The sequence below is a fragment of the Prionailurus bengalensis genome, chromosome D2 (genome assembly GCF_016509475.1).
Source record: "Prionailurus bengalensis isolate Pbe53 chromosome D2, Fcat_Pben_1.1_paternal_pri, whole genome shotgun sequence".
In the NCBI taxonomy this organism is placed as follows: Eukaryota; Metazoa; Chordata; class Mammalia; order Carnivora; family Felidae; genus Prionailurus; species Prionailurus bengalensis.
This window is the reverse complement of record NC_057351.1, coordinates 36,008,989-36,026,165: the sequence shown is the minus strand read 5'-3', so window position 1 is coordinate 36,026,165 and position 17,177 is coordinate 36,008,989. Positions and strand designations below refer to the sequence as shown.

The following is a 17,177-nucleotide window of genomic DNA, read 5'->3' as shown; positions in this document are numbered from 1 at the left end:
TCATGGCCAGTTTCATCAACTTCACTGTCCTCTGCTTCAGCCTTGTAATTGTTCAGCAAATATATATGGAGTATCTGCTGTGGTCCAAGCACTATGCTGGCTGCTGAGGATATAACAAACAAAAAAGGATATGGTCCCTGTTTAGAGAAGCTTGAAGATTATTAAAGGAAACGGAAAAGCAAAATAACACACAAAGGCATGTCAAATTGCAAGGCAAAAAGGCAACCTCTCCAAGGAAGGAGGGGTACATACTATTTGAGGATCCATCAAAAAGCAGGATCTGGTCTTACTTTGGAGGAAGGTTTCCCTGGGGAGGTGATAATGTGAGCTGAGAACCAGAGAACCTTTTGATCCCCTTCACCCATTTTGTCTACTCCCTCATCCCCCTCCCCACTGGCAACCACCATTGTGTTCTCTATGTATCTATGAGTTTTATTTTGTGTGTTTCTTAGATTCACCAATAAGAAATATCATATTGTATTTGGCTTTCTCTTACCTATTTTACACAGCATAATGCCCACAAAATCCATGCATGTTGTCACAAATGGCAAGATCTCATTCTTTGTTTATGGCCAAGTAATATTCCATTATGTACGTATATGTGCATGTGTGTGTATGTATTATACCATTTTCTTTATCCATTCATTGATTCATAGATACTTAGGTTGTTTCCATATCCCAACTGCTGTAAATAATGCTGCAGTGAAAACTGGGGTGTAGCTATGTTTTCAAATTTGTGTTTATGTTTCCTTTGGATAAATACCAAGAAGTGGAGTTGCTGGTTCATATGGTATCAATTTCTTCTCTAATTTCTTTTAGACTCGGCAGTCTAAAAGACCGGGGGACAAGACTGCTCCTAGGATAAAGACTTAATGTTCTCGTTAAGTCTCCATGTAGAAAAGATTATTTTCCCGTGAAGGAAGAACTATCTCAGGACAGGGTCCCAGAAGGAACCAGAACACAACACAAATTGTTCAGATGAAGAACCTTTCAAGGAAGGTCTCTTTAAAGGGCAAGGTCAGAGGAACAACACAGACAAGTGAAGGTATCCAGAGACTAGCAAGAAGGGTAGTCTGTCACCACCCAGGCCTGTGGAGCCAAGAGAAGGGAAGAGTGTTGACAGACACCAGTGAGGACCAGAGTCATGGAGAAAGAGCTCCCCTCGCCAGGGAGATGGAAGTGCCTAGCACAGACAGGCTATAGAGAATCAAGAGATCTCTCACTGTATTCTAGAAATAGTGTGAAACAGTGTGAGAGTGAGGTCCTGGTGCAACTCCAAAAGGCCCAAACTGCCTTTCCCAGGATGACCGAGGCCATGACTAGGTGGCACGGAACACTAGAACATCACTTCTCTGCATCCAAGCCAATGCCTCTCACTGGTGGTCCCTGGGTCAGCAAGCTCAGCATCACCTGGAAACCTGTGAGAAATGCAAATTCTCAGGCCGGCCCGGATCTACTAAATTAGCAATTCTGGGAGTGGGGCCCAGAAAACTGTCTTAACAAGCCCTGCAAGCTGCAGTTTGAGAACCACCGCTCTAAGTTAATAGGTTTCCTTTTGAAAGAGGTCTAATAAGCAACACCTGGAAGCACTGATCCAGCCCAGCCAAGGCAACTGATTAGCCACGTGCGGTCCTCTATACCACCCCACCCCTGCACCCATCCCCCCTGGCTTCCCCCACAAACCCCATTAGACAAGGCCCAGAATCTGGGAAGCAGTGCAGCTCTTGTGAAAGATCAATGCTTGAAATAAGCTCTCTGAAGCTCTCACTGCGTCTGGACAGAAATAGCTGTTCTGGGACTCCAGGGGGGCATATTTTAGAATGATGGAGACTCTGTTACCAGCAGCTTCTGCCTCTGAGGACTCTCTTCTCACTCTGGCAAAAGAATGGACATGATCAGGACTCTGCTATTGCTAACACCACTGGGAGATGATGTATTTCTGCTAATGGCACCTTCTGTCGCTACAGAGAAGCTGCTCCAGCTTCCTCTTGTCCCGCAGAGAATCTGGCAGCCTCCAGAAGATGTAATAGAGACCTGAGGACATTTGGAAGATGCAGTACACAGGAAGGGTGTTTTCAATTTGATTTACCTTCCATCTCCTACAAGGAACCGATAGTTAGTACCACACTGCATCACAAGCCCAGCACGCACCAAGAGTGGGCCTGGGGGAGATTAAATAACCCTTGTCAAGTGTACGAAGGGTGATCACAAGGATGCTTGTGACTGACTCCTCCAAAGACACAATAACAGAGAATTAGCTTAAGTACAGCGGGAGGGACTCAGGATGGAAATGGGGAAATCACACAAGGATATTTTATGGCTAGACACCAATAGGGGTTCCCATCCACTGCCTGAAGAACAAATAGTTTGTGAATTTGTTCTCGGTATGCAATTGACAGGCTTGGAGGGAAAGCAATTATTTGGGGTTTAAGTAAGACCTTAACCTTTTAAATGCAGTGGGTGAAAATATTCAAGAAACTTAGGTTTGTACTGCAAAAGTGTACCATACACAAAATTGGAATACCTCCTAAATGTCAGACTGTACACATTTATTCACAGGCACTGATAACTATTGAAAGCAGAGGAATTATTTCAAATGGGGGTCACAGCAGTGTCAACAAGGCTTTCATTCGCTCATTCATTGTCTCATTTCAACAGCAAGCCCATAAATGCTTAGTGGGCACTGTATTAGCTTCCTAGAGCTGCTGTAAAATATCACTACAGATCCGGTGGCTTAAAACAACAGAAATTTATTCTCTCATGGTTCTGGAGTCCAGAAGTCTGAAATCAAGGTATAAGAAGAACCAAACTCCAATAGCTCTAGTAGAGAATCCTTTCTTGCCTCTTCCAGCTTCAGATGGCTCCAGATGTTCCTTGGATTGGGGCCACATCACCCCAATCTCTGCTTCTATCTTCCCATGGCGTTCTCCCCTGTGTTTCCATGTATACTTCTCTTTCTCTTGTTTTATCGCTGAATTTAGGGCCCATCCTCATGTAGGCTGATACTATCTTGGAAATCTTTAACTTAATTACATTTTCAAGGACACTTTTTCCAAATAAAGTCGCATTCACAGGTTCCAGGTAGACACATCTTTTTAGGGGGAGGGGGCACTACTCAATTTATTGTAAGTACGTACTATGAACCTGGTATTGTTCTAGAAGTTTGGGATACCTCAATGGAGAAAAAGTAACAAAAATCTTGTCTTAATGCAGCTGAAATTCTAGCAGGGGGAGGCAGATGATAAATGCTATGCATAATATTAAGTGTAATTTCTTAATAAAAGTGTTCTGGAAAAAGAAGTTGTTCAGCACGGGAAAAAGGGGTCCTTGACTGCTGGGGTGATATTAATGGGGGGCAGTTTTCAGTATGAAGTGGGTCCAGTAAGCCTCACTAAAAAAGTAAGGTTTAGCAAAGACCCCATAAAAGCAAGGGAATTTAGCCAAAGGAATGTTGGCAAGAAGAGACTTCCAGGCTGGAGAAATAGCTAGAGCAAAGGAGCTTGCTTGGTGTATTCTAGAAGCAGAATGGAAGTCAGTGTGGCTAGAACAGATTGAGAAGGGGGAGTGTGATGGGAAGTGAGAAGCCAGATCATGTAAGGCCTTCCAGTGAAATGGGAAGTCAGTGACCCAAAAACACAGTTGTTCATCTTTTCATCTGTCTACTCATCTATTCAAAGATGTGGCTCATGTTTGTGACCCTAGCAGGGAACTGGAAAAAAAAAAAAAAAAAAAAAAACAGAAGACACAATCACCTGGGATGTTTAAAAGAAGGAATTATTTAAAGGAGTAAAGGCAACACAAAGGAAACCAATAGGGAGGCTGAAGCCCCGGGGCAAGCAATTACAGAACACGATGGCTAAAATGTGGGTGAAGTCTGAAACTGTGGAAAGAGGTGGATGGGGCTGACAAATGTGAACGAAATACAGTCCCGGGTGAACACAGCCAGAACCACAAATCTTCACGGTGGGAAGAGGAGTAGAAAGAACCCTACTTCTCTCTCCTCCAACCTTCTGATCTGTTAGTATGTCTCATTGTCCAAACCCAAACAGAAGCCAGAGGGCAATAGAGCCTGGGAGGTCAGGGCAGTGCCCATCCCCCAAGACACGGTCTAGGTAAAGAAGGGCTCACCTAGACCTTGTGTGACAAACAGGGAAGAGATGGCACCATCAAGTCTAGGCTCATCCCTGCAGACTCTGTGGAGGGTAAAAGAGCTGTGGTTCTTGGCCTCATGGTGCTTATGTTCTGCTGGTGGACAAACATTAAACAAATACACTAAAACAAAAAAACAAAACACTCCATAAGATCTTAGAAGAAATTCCACCCATACTTGGAAGAAAGGGATTTTTAGCCTAAGGGCAGATACCAGTTTATACCCTGCTGAGTCAGCAAAAACTTTAACAGAAAACACACAACCGTTTTGGCTTGAATAATCAAGAGATGGATACGACTATTTCTACGATTTGGGAAAAGGGCCTGAACCTATTCTCCCATCACTGCAATGTGCTACCACAACCCAAAGGGTTGGAAGCATGTTCATTAGCCTCAAAAAGTGTGAGGATGAGACCAATTCCATCAGCTGCCATTGTTCAAAACCTTTGCCCACAACCCCACACCACCAGGAATGCCTCAGCGGTTGCATATGTCACATCTACAGTCAGAACACAAAGGCCCTCGGGATCAGAAGAACATTAAAGGTCACTGTAGTACAACACGTGCATGATAGAGAACCTCTTCCATTAGCAACTTGAAGCATTCCTCAAAATATGAAACTCATTACCTTTCAAGAGAGCTCTGGTTGCTAGAAGCCACTTCTTTACGCTGAACTGCATTGTGCCATACTGAATCTTCTATCTAGGAAGGCTGTGAAATTGCTAGAGAAGGTCTAAAGGAGACCTGAAAATCACCCTAGGAGCAGCAAGGAACTATCATGTGAGAAGAGTTAAAAGATGACCTCTATGCCTTTCTCATTTCAATAAAACGAGGAAATGGTGTACTAACAACTACATATATGCACACGTTCATTGCAGTACCGTTCACAGAAGCCAAAAGTGGAAGAGCTCAAATGTGCATAATGAATGAGATGAATGCACAATACATTGTGGTAAATACACATAGCAAAATATTATTTGGCCACAGAAAGAAATGAGGCACTGATACATGCTATAATATAGATGAACTTGAAAATATTACACTAAGTGAAAGAAGGCAGTCATGAAAGATCACATATTGTAAGACTCCATTTATAAGAAATATCCAGAAGCGATAAATCCATAGATATTGAAAGCAGATTGGTCATTGTTGGGGGCTGGGGGGAGAGGGGAAAGGGGATACGTTGCTTAACGAGTAAGGGATTTTACTGGAATGACAGTAAAAATATTTGGAACTAGATAGAAGTGGTGGCCACACGACACTGTGAATGTACTAAAGGCCACTGAATTATTCACTTTAAAGTAGTTATTTAATACCATATGAATTTCACCTCAATACTTTTTTAAAGGGGGAGGATAGTAGGATGGGTAAAGACATAATCACCAAACTCTACCATACCAGAACTTTTGGTAAAGCCAGGTTTACTATCAGATAACAAATCCAAAAACCTAATTACACCAAAAGGTAGCACAGGATGAAAAATATAAATTGTTCAGAAAGATACAGATCAGTGCTTCTTGAACAATCTTCAGCAATGGAGAAAATTTTGTTGCTGTTGTTTTGAATTAAATTTCCAATCTGTCATGGACCAATACTTCTATAAAATAAAAATAAATTACTAGGACTTCCAGCTTCTATTTAGAATATAAAAAACTGGAAAGAGTATCACTTATGAACCACCACCAAGAGAAAGCTTACTAATTTGCAAAATCATGATCTTTCCCCTATCAGAGAACTAAGGACCATGAAACCTTCAGACAAGTTAGCAAGAATAAGTTAAAATTTTTACTGGATTGCTAACAGCCAAGTGTGGGCTAGCAGTGAGAATAAACCCTTCAAAGCTACAAACCCAAGGGGAATGCACACCTACTCTTCTCCAAGGACCTCACCATAGGATCACAGACAAATACTGGAGATCCAGGGCAGCTGTCCTCCATGATACTGGAGATGGGGAATGAATGCTGCCATTATCCTCACAATGACTTTTCCCCTAAGAACAAAAGCCTTAAATTACCATGGCAAATTTTGTCATGCAGGGGGCAGAGATAAAGACCCATTGCATCTGGGGAGAGGGTGAAAGACTAAAGACCCTCTACCCCTGGGCAGGGATGGGAAACAAGCATCGGCCCAGGCTAGTAGAGGTCTCCCCTAGTTGGGGAAACGTCATCAAGGAGCAAGTCTCCACCTTGTAGAGCAAAGAGTATCACCAAAAATAAATGGAGATACACCTTCATGACAAAGAGCTCTAGTCACCAAGATGGCATAACAATCCTACAACCTGAGAATTTCAACAGAGCTTTAAAATGCATGATGGAAAGATAGACAAATCCATAACTTCAGTTGGAGATTTGATCATTCTTCTTTCAGTAATTGATGAAATAAGTAGACAAAATCAGTACAAATAGCAAAGGCCTGAACAACACTATCAACCAACCTGGCCTGACATTATAAAGCTCTATATGAAACAAGAACAGAAATACACGGCCTTTCCAAATGCACATGGAACATTCACTAAAATAACCATCTGCTGAGTCATAAACAAACCTCCACACATTTAAAAGAATTTAAAATATACAAACTGTGTTATGTGACTGTACAAAATTAAATTAGCAATGAATACAAAAAGAGGTCTAGAATATCACTAAGTATAGGAGAATTATGCAACAGGTATCTCTAGAACACATAGGTCAATAAGGAACTCATAAGGAAATATAGGAAATATGTTTTAACTGAATAAAAAAGCATAAAATTTGTGGGATTCAGCTAAAGCAATAGTCAGAGGGAAACTGATAGGACTAAATGCCTATATTATATAGAAGAAAAGGATCAAATCCATAATCTAAGGTAAGAAACAAGGAAAATAAGAGCAAATTAAATGTAAAGCCAGCAAAGGAAACTAATAAAGATTAAAGCAAAAGTCAATAAAATAAAAAGAAAAATCAATAGAACCAAAATCTTATTCCTTGAGAACATCAACACAATTGCTAAACCTCTAGCCAGGATGAACAAGATAAAAAAAGAGACAGAGACAGAGACAGAGACAGAGACAGAGAAAGAGAGAGAAAAGATACAAATTACCAATATCAGGAATGAAAAGGAGACATTAATAACACAGATATTGCAGATATTGAAAGAATAATAATACTATGAACTTCAGGCAACAATATTCAATAACTTAGATGAAATAGAAATCCCTTTGAAGACAAAAAATCATCAAAGCTTATCCAAAAAAGAAATAGATGACCTAAGTAGGCCTGTATCTATCAAAGAAATTAAACACGTAGTTAGAAATCTCACAACTGGGACAACAAAACCAACAAAAAACTACAGGCCCAAGTAACTTTACTAGTGAGTTTATGAAACATACAGATAGAGACTAATACCAATTCTACAGAAACTCATCCATAAAATAGAAAAGGAGAGAACACTTCTCAACTTACTTTATAAGGCATTATCCTGACATCAAAACCAGATGAAAACATTACAAGAAATCTACAGACCGATATCCATCATAAACACAGATTTAAAAATATTCAACAAACATGAACAAATCAAATTAAGCAATATATTAAAAATATAATAAACACATCATGACCAAGTGGTATCTATCTTGGGAATGCAAGGCTGGCTTAACATGAGAAAAACCATGTCAGTCTCTATACACACAGAGAAAGGAAGATAAAGTGCATACTAACCTCAAGAGATAAACATTGGACGAACCATAGCATCATTTATGATAAAAACACTTAGCAAACTAGAGACATAGGGACATTCCTCAACCTGATAAAGGGATCTACAAGAAATCTACAGCTAACTTCATACTTAGTTATGACAAACTTTCCCTTTAAGATTGAGAACAAGGCAAACATCTCTACTGTCATTATTTCTAATCCACTTAATACTGTGGAATCATGGTACTAAGGTAGTGTGACCCTACATACTGTTGGTTCTAAGCTGTGCTCTAAGGTAATCAATAGAAATAAAGAAGACATGGATTGAAAGGAGGAAGTTAAATTGTCTCTACTCACAGATGACATAATTGTCTACACAGAAAAATCTCAAAGAATTCGCAAAAATGCTCCTAGAAATAATAAGTGAGCTTAGCAAAGTCATAGGAAAAGTTATATTTCTGTAAGTCAGCAATGAGCAACTAGAAATTTAAAATTTAAGAAACAGTATTATTTGAAATAACACAAAATACATAAAATACTGATGTACACATCTAACAAAATATGAGCAAGATTTACATTCTGGAAACTACAAAAACACTAATGAAAGAAATCAGAGATCTAAATGGATGAACAAAAATGTTCATAGACTAGAAGTTCATTTGGTTAAGATGTTCATTATCTTCAAAATGCCCTGTACGCCTTCAATGCAATTCCAGTCAAAGTTCAGTAAAATGTTTTCTAGAAATCAGCAAGCCTATACTAAAATTTATAGGGAGAGGCAAAGGAACTAAAATAGTCAAAAACATTTTTTAAAAAGAACGGTGTTACAGGACTTACACTCTCTGACTTTAAGACATACTATAAAGCTACAATAACATGTGGTACATGGCAGTGTGGTATTTGTGAATGGATGGACACATAAATCAGTGAGATAAAAGAGGAAGATCTCACATATACATTCTACAAATAGATTCCACAATTCATTTTAACCTAACTGCAAAGGTAATTGCATGGAGAAAGAATAACCTTTCAATAAATGAGGATGAAGCATCTGGATACCTCTGTACAAACCTTGACCTATGCTTTATACAATATACACACAGTAACTAAGAATGAAACATAGACTTAAATGTAAATCCTACAGCTATAATAACTCTAGAAGAAAACATAAGAGGAAATCTTTGTGATTTTTAATTTTTTTAATGTTTATTTATTTATTTTTGGGGAGAGAGAAAGAGAAAGAGAGAGACACTGTGAGTGGGGGAGGGGCAGAGAGAGAGGGAGAGAGAATCCCAAGCAGGCTCCACACCATCAGCACAGAGCCCAGTACAGGGCTGGAACTCCTGAACTGGAGATCGTGACCTGAGTCCATACCAAGAGTAGGATGCTTAACCAACTGAGCCACTCAGATGCCCCTGTGACTTTGTATTAAGAAAATATTTCTTAGCTATGATACCACAAGTATTATCTATAAAAAGAAAACTTGATAAATTGGACTTCATCAAAAGACAGTTAATAAAACTAAAGGGCAAGCTACAGACAGAGATAAAATATTTACAACAACTTGTATTCAGATCACATAAAGAACTTTCAAAACTCAATAAAGAGGAATCAATCCAATTAAAAATGGGCAGGGGCGCCTGGGTGGCTCAGTCGGTTAAACGTCCGACTTCAGCTCAGGTCATGATCTCACAGTTTGTGAGTTTGAGCCCTGCATCAGGCTCTGTGCTGACAGCTCAGAGCCTAAAGCCTACTTCGGATTCTGTTTGCCTCTCTCTCTGTTCCTCCCCTACTCACACTCTGTCTCTCTCTCACAAATAAAGATTAAAAAAAATTTTTTTTTCAAATGGGCAGAAGACTTGGACACTTCACCAAAGAATATGTATGAACTACAATAAGCACATAAAGAGGTGGTCACCATCATTAGTCATTAGGAAAATGTAAAGCAAGATCACAATAAGATATCAACACACACCTATTAGAATGGCAACAGTTAAAACAAAAACAACAAAATTCTGACAACATCAAATCCTGGCAGAAGACAGAACAATTGCAACTTTCATACATAGGTAGCTACATACCATGCAAAACAGTGCAGCTAGCCACTTTGAAAAATAGTTTGGCAATTTCTTGCAGTGTTAAACATACACCGAGACGCAGCTAAACATACACGGAGACGCAGCAATTCACTCTCAGGTATTTGCCCAAAAGAAATGAAAACATCTAACCACACGCAAGGTTCATGTTCATGCAAAAAACTGCACATAAATGTTAACAGCAGCATCATTCATCATTACCAAATTCTGGAAATAACCCGAATGTCTGCCAGCTTATGAATGGATGAACAAATTGTGGCACATCCATATAATGGACTACTACTCAGCAGTAAAAAAAGAATGACCTATAGATAGATATCCTAGAGATATCTATATAGAGATAACCATAGAGATATCATATGCATTATAAAAAATGAGAGAAGCCAAACTCCAAACTATACATTCCATTTACATGACTGCATTTATTCCTCAAAAAAGCAAAAGTCGAGGAACAGAAATCCAAACAGTACTGCCGGGATGTGGGGATGGTGGGACAAGTTAACTACCAAAGGGGCAGAAGGTGATGTGTCAGGAAAATGTAACTGTTCTTTATACTGTGGCAGTTACACTGTACATGCTTCTCCGGACTCATGGAACTCTACACTAAACAGGGTGACTTCACTGCATGTAAGTTATTTCTCAATATATCTGACTCCCAAATAAATCTCTACTTTTCTCGATATATGTCTTGGAAAGACAACCACCATGTGCAAAAAGGCACTGGAAAAAAAATATGGATGGAGTCTTCGCATTTATGTGAAAAACTGAGGGGATGGTGGATTTGCATGTATGTATAAAACTTGAAATGATTTTAATAGTTACTGCTGTTAAGATGAGCATTTAATATGTATTTTTTGTATTAAAAATAGCTTCTAAAATGAAATTACTGGATATGGAAATGTTACTTTCCTTTAAAATGTTCTGAATGCTTACTTATAATTTCTGTACTTATCTCATGGATCTTTAATAATCTGCAGACTGGCACCAGTCCATGGACAACTTGTATAGATAGTTTCCAGGAATAAAGATGTAACATATATTTTAAAAATTAAACAGTTAAGAATGAGTAATATTATAATATATAACACTATGTACTTTTTATTAATCCATTTACTTTCATAATACATGGTTTTCCTAAGCATTAAAAAAGGAGATTGTAAATGAACATGTAAAATATAATCCCATTTTGTTTCATAAATATATATCTTTCATATATGTTTATAGAAAATGTTCTGGCAATTAATATATCAAAATAAGACCAGTTATTATTTCTAGATGGCTTATTATATTTAAGTTTTATTTCTTTCTGTGACATTTATTTTCTGATTTATTAAAATATACATGTATTAATTACATAATGGAAAAATAAAAGACCTCTACTTAGTAAGTCAAGGGAACCAAGGTATTTGTAGTATACCTTTCCGTTTCATAGGCCAAGCTCAGAAAAGACCTATAGATCTTCCACAGTGTATCTGTAGGGGATATTGGCATGCCAAATTCTAGACTACCTCTTCTGAAAAGTACTGCTCTTTTCAAACTCATGTTTACTACTTTCCTACTATGTGTGAAGTAAACTACCAAATGGTACAGAGAACACAAAAATATGTGAGATAGCCTATGTCTTCAAAGACATCCTGAGCATTTTAGGGGTTGCATGGGCAAGAGGCTTGAGCTCTGCAAGAGCTCTATGGGAGAGGGGAGCTCAAGGTGAGCCATCAACACTGTTAAAATTAAGGAGAGCCTGGGAGAGCTAAAGATCTTCTAGAAAGGGACCAGCAATAGTCAAAGCAACATAAGGGGAAATGTGAGACCTCAGTCCACTGCAACTACAATACAGCTGTGCAAGTGGAGCTGAGTTGGAAAGGTAGGTCAAGGCCAAATCAAAAGGAGTATCAAAGGCCATGATGAGGAGTTTGAGCTTGTTGGTACTGGGGAGCTACTGAAGATTTTCATAGGAAAGAAAGGCCCACCAGGGCCATGTGAAATTGCACTTCAGGTTGCCTATATAAGTAGCACTGTGTAGTCTAAGTGGGGTTGGTCCTGGGAGAATCTGGGGGGGGGTCAATTATTTGAGAGGAATATTATTAGAATTTTAACTAGGGCAGGATAAATGAAAAGAGGAGAACACAAGGAGAGAACCTGGAATACATTAACCAAGCAAACATTGTAACTGAATGTATATAAAGGATGACGAATAAAGGAGAAGGAAAAGCTGACCTGAAATTTGGGGCATAAGTGAAACATCCAAGGTAGTAGATGGAGAACAATGTTCATGGAAACTAGTAAGTGAGCAGTGAAGTGGTGAGAACAGTGTCAGAGACACAGAGTTCTGTGTATGGACAGAAAATATAGAACAACTTTCTAGGGACACCAGGAGAGGATTCTTCAAACAAAGACTATCTGAGGGGAGTCTTAAAAGGAGTACAACATGGACATTTTAGCTTGTAGCAAGATTTGGATGGATATGGGCTGTGAAGGGCTTGTCAGCTGGAATAGGGGGTCATTTGTGCAATGTGTGTTGAAAGAGAAAATGGCCTCACTAAAAGAGAAAGAAGTAAGCCCAGGGCAAAGAGAAGAAGGGCAGCAAGGAATCCATGGAGGCTCACAGATACCTGTTTGAACACGTAAAAGGCAAATGGGACCCAATAAAGAGGCTAAGAGATGTTCAGAGAGGTGATGAGGACGTGAGAATAATGCAAAGGCAAGTGATGCAGAAGAAAGCTTTCAAAGATGTTGGGCAAATCAATCAAGGCTGAGGAGAAGCCATATGTGGCTCTTTGGAACTTGGCAGTAACCCTGGGGAGAGTTGCATGAATAGAGTACCAGGGGAAGAAGCCGGATGAATTTCAAGAACATGGACATGATGTACAAGGTAAAGAATTTGGGTGGGGCTGTTTTTAAGTGAAGCTGTGAAGGACAGAGGGAGACGGAGGAGGAAGAGGAAGAAAGGAGCGTGGAGCAGAGGTGGTGGTAAAGTCAGGCAAGGCTTTGTTTTCTTTAAAGAATCAATGCAACTTTATCTTTCAGGTAGGAGAAGGAGCTAGTGGTAAGGAAAGAGAGATACAAGGCCTAGGCTGTTGTGTCCAGGAGGAAGACTACTGCTGGCAACAGGTCTGACAGAAGCAAGGGAGAAGATATTTCGTCTCTAGCTGAAACAAAAATTTTTGAACTTTTTCAGTTCATGGTGCCTTTAGTGTCTCAGTAATGTTCTTCATGGAGAGCTCAAAGGCCAAAAGAAATACCTACAGTTCCATTTTATGGAACAACTTAGTTGCCCTAACAACTTAATAGCCATTTTTATTTCATGCTTCAAAACTCACACTTGTTTACTAAGGGGATGTGTGTGTCTGTTGGGCCCTGCACAACTCTCCAAGCTCCAAACCCTGAAATCATTGATAGTGGGCACTGCCATTTGAATTTCCTGCTCCGTATGGTTTTCATACTGTTCTCATATTTTATCACAGCAACAGCCACAAAAACACTACTTTGCAGAGGTATGGTATAATGGACAGAAATGCAGCATGATGTAATGCTGAAAGTGTGAACTACCTGAATCGGTAGTTCATGGGGTGTCTGAAAGATGTCGCACACTGCTGCATTGTCTTCAAACATTTTAAACATTCTGTACCATCCTATGAATCTACCATGGCATTCCAGGTAGTCTCAGAATATAGTGTGGGAAAGATACACCTATGGGGTTGGGGAGGAGAGGGAGAGGATGGATACAAAGCCTCCTAATGTAGAGAGGAGGAATGTTGAGGTGGCTCAGAAAAGCAGGCATCCAGGCCATCTCCAGTGGTTTCCAGCATAGCAGACTTTATCCTACCAATTTACTTTCATAATTAGGATCTAGGAGCCAGAAAGGCATGCTAAGCAAGTCCCTCACTGTATAGCCTATATAACTCAATAATTTCAGGACTGCCATTTCGTACCACCCCAGTTTACCTGCAGGGTGTGAAAGTCCTCAACTAATTTACACATGACTCATTAACCAGGGGAAATCATTTAAGTGAACAATAGCTAAACATTGACTAAGGTCACCATTTAACCTTCAGGGGAAAATAACCCTTGCCCATCTGCATATGGCCGAATTGTGCCAGAGGCCCTGGAAATGCCAACAGCCTAATCCTGAAATACGTTCTTGGTGTTGCTAGGTTGCTTGGCTGAGGGCCTAGAGAGGCCAAGAAAGTGTCAGGAGCCAGTACAAGGGGAGGAGGTAGCAGGACTGGGCAGGTGGAGGGGAGAGTTAGGGTGGAAGGTGTATGGCAAGGAAGGAGCACCTTGGGTGGGATGAACAGGGAGAGTTCCCCTCAAAGACTGTGAGTCAGGTGCCCAAGACCATTAGGCTAACAAGGAGTGAGGGATACAAATGCCCATATGTCAACCTTCCCCTTGGCTCAGATGGCACCTTCTCCAGGACACCAACGACTTTCTGTTCCTTCAGTTAAAGGCATGTAGGGAAACTGGACAGAGTTCAGAAAGAGGTGAAAGGGAAGGAACTTAGTCTTTATTAAAGGAGATTAATAAAGTCAAAGCTATGGCCAGAAAGGTGGCCATGGGTATCTTACCATATATCCTAAGATTTTATACACACACATACATAAAAACACTTCATTCAGGGGATACACGAGACCAAAAGCAGGGACAATTTGGAATGGGCATAACATCAAAGTGAAGGATACTAACATTTAGTGAGCACTTACTATTTTATAATTCTTAGTGTAGAGATTATTTCGCATTGGAGGAAAATGAACCCATGGAGTTTACTAATTTGTTCCAAGTCATACAACAGGTAAATGGCAATGAATCCAAAGTCCTTCTCCTTTCCTGTCTAACTTGTTCCCACCACCTACCTAACCTCCCCATCACCAAACTGAAATTCACAATAGACTCCTGAAGTCTCAAAATCTAGTGTTCCTAAAAGTAAGAGAACTGGTATTTCTTGGTATCTCCCATATACTCAACATTGTATTTGTCACATTATTTCCTAACTTTATTATTCTTTAAACAATTTAAAATACAAAACAATTTTAAGATACAAAAAACATACAGGTGCCTTTGTACCCTCTGCTATTGAACAAAGATTAATATTTTACCTGACTTGCTTAAAATTTGCCCACTTTCTGTAAAATGCTTCCAATAAAGGTCAAGTCCTGGGCTTCATTCCATCTACCTCTCTCCCTTCACAGAGTTATGTACTATCCTGAGGTTAGTGTATAACATTCCATGTTTGTCTGAGTAATTTACTTCATTAGTATGTATCCATAAGTAATATATACTATTAAATAGATTTCCATAAACGATACAGTGGAAGTATATTTCTGCAACTTGTTTTAACCCAATATCATGTTTTGAGAGTAAAAACTTGTTTAACAGTTATATAGTATGCTGTTGTATGAATAAATTACATTTGATTTTCCTGCTCCCCTACTGTGGGACAGTTGACCCAGGTATTGTTTATCTAGGGATGCCATAACAAAGCACCACAAACTAGGTGGCTTAAACAACAGAAATTTATTTTCTCACAGTTCTGTAGTCTAGAAGTCTAAAATCAAAGTGTCGGCAGGGCCATACTCCCTCTGAAGGCTCTGATGGCCCCAGAGAATCCTCCCTTGCCTCTTCTGGCTCCTGGTGGCCCCAGACATTCCTTGGCTTGTAGGTACTTCACCATAGCATCTGCCTCCATATTCACATGACCTTCTTCTTTCCATGTCTCTGTATCCAAATCTCCCTGTCCTCCTCTCTTTTATAAAGACACAGTGATTGGATTTAGGGCTCCTCCCAATCCAGAACGACCTCACCTCTGTTCCTACTTCAGTTACATCTGCAAAGACTTATATTCCAAATAAAGTCATATTTTGAGGCTCCTGGTGGACATGAATACTTGGGGGAGATGCCATTCAACTCATTATAAACTTTACTTTTTTATATTATCCATATCCTGCAGTGAATAGCTTTATACATACATTGTGTCTCTATGGGCGCAGAATGAGTGCTTTTCTAGCACTGGTACCAAGAAGTAAAATTTCTGGAGCACAGGTTTTACTTTTATCAGGTGATACCAAATTAGAGCAGGTACAAGTAATACAGAAGTGTTCTTCTATGTTCTTCTCTCTGCACATCCTTGCCAAAACCTGATGCTGTTATTAATTAGTTTTTCCCCAGATTTATGGGTCTGAAGTGACATTTCACTATTGCTTTATTTTGTCTTTCCCCAATTATTCTGTATTTCTTCAGGGAAAGAACTCATTACCACCACTTGATGATGGCGAGAAGTTTGGGAAGGGTAATGAGTCCAGGTTTTCTATCCATATCTTTCCTGGCAGTAGAATTCTTCCAAGCCAGTACATGAACTGGTTTCTTAGGTAGGGCTGCCTAATTCAAAGAAGTCATTGTGACTGTGTTCCTTCAAATCTAAGTTAGGCTACGCACTTCAGCGAGACAAAGAACTTACAATATGGTGGTGAACAGGGGGCCTTCGCACACACAACACATATGAGGATATGCATCAAAGAGACAGTGTAGACAAAAACTAGACTATGATCTGCTTGAGAGTGAGGACTGGGTTCTCTCCCCACTGTTTTCCCAACGTCTGGGCTCATAGTAGGCACTGAGTAAATGGACACATGACAAGGCACATGGCTGAACTGTTAAATGCACATGGGCTGGAGCAGTTACAACAGGTTTCATATAAGAGATGGGGTATGAGGCTGGGCACTGCTGAAGGAGCAGGATCGGGATGTAGAGAATCAGGGTAATCGGAGTAAGAGGAGCAGAGCTTCAGAAGATGTCTGAGATGGAACATCATCATCTGGAGAATATGCCAACAAGGTCCCCTCTCCCAGGCAGAGAGGAGAGGCAGCAGCTGTAACAACAGCTAGTATTTAATACAGGTTAATACTGCTGCACACCAGATGTACAATGCCTATACAACAAATATGACTTCACTTAATCCCTACAACAGCCCTAAGGAGAAGGAATATTATTAGCATCACCTTTTGGAGGCCCAGAGGGTACTTGCAGTGGACTGTCCATGGGCCGATGCTTGTAGGGAACGGCTCCAGGATTTGAGCACAGATCTCTCTCCCTCCCGAGGCCATGTTCTTTAACATGCTCTTTATTGTTAATTATAGTAAAATACACCTAACATAAAATTTATCATTTTAGCCACTTTTAAGTACATAGGTCAATAGTATTTCGTATATTCACAGTGCTGTGCAACCAATCTCCAGAACTTTCTTCATGTTCCAAAACTGAAACT

At 39.8% G+C, this 17,177-nt stretch overlaps 1 protein-coding gene across 1 annotated transcript in view; it reads right to left on the bottom strand.

Annotated features, from left to right (window-relative positions):
* The window catches only part of LRMDA (leucine rich melanocyte differentiation associated), a 1,032,219-nt gene that overhangs the window by 383,675 nt on the left and 631,367 nt on the right, over nucleotides 1-17,177 (bottom strand). The window lies entirely within an intron of this gene.